Raw genomic sequence first — 729 nt, 5'->3', positions numbered from 1 at the left:
ACGGGGAATCTGCATCGGGATGAGGGACTCGCACCGAGGACCGGGCGTCTGCACCGGGAACCCGCGCCAGGACTGGGGACACGCACCGGGGACCTGAAACACGCACCGGGGTCACCCACTGGGATCGGGCATTTCATCCGGGGACACACAGGGGACGGGGTGTCCACACTGGGGACACACACAGGGGACCCGGTGTCCACACTGGGGACACACACCGGGACTGGGGATCTGCAATGGGAACCTGTCCTCGGACTGGGCACCCACACCAGGAACACAGACAGGACACTGGGGACACACAATGGGGACGTGTAGGGGAACCGCACCAGGGACCTGTCCTGGGACTGGCCACCCACTGGGGCCACGCAAGGGGGACCAGGTATCCACGCTGGGGACACCCACAGGGATCAGGGACACACACCAGGAGCGGGCACCCAAGAAGGGAACACCCGTGAAGGACTGGGAACTCACATGTAGGGCACTGGGCACAGGCTCCAGAGACCTGTACGGGGACTGGGCACCCACACCAGGGCCGGGCACCCACACTGGGGACTGGGCACCCGCAGTGGGGACATGCACTGGGGCCAGGCATCTACACTGGGGACACACATCACGGGGGGTTGCCCCCCGGGGAGACCAACCTGGCTGGGGGGACACCTTGTCCCCTCTTAGGGAACACCTTGTCCTCCCTTAGGGAATGTGGATCCTGCAGCCCGGTGGGGAAACTGAGGC

Source organism: Empidonax traillii, unplaced genomic scaffold (genome assembly GCF_003031625.1).
Source record: "Empidonax traillii isolate 1590-97213 ecotype Southwest subspecies unplaced genomic scaffold, ASM303162v1 scaffold3134:size21357, whole genome shotgun sequence".
NCBI classification, from domain to species: domain Eukaryota; kingdom Metazoa; phylum Chordata; class Aves; order Passeriformes; family Tyrannidae; genus Empidonax; species Empidonax traillii.
The sequence above is the reverse complement of the archived record's forward strand: the minus strand, read 5'-3'. Positions refer to the sequence as shown.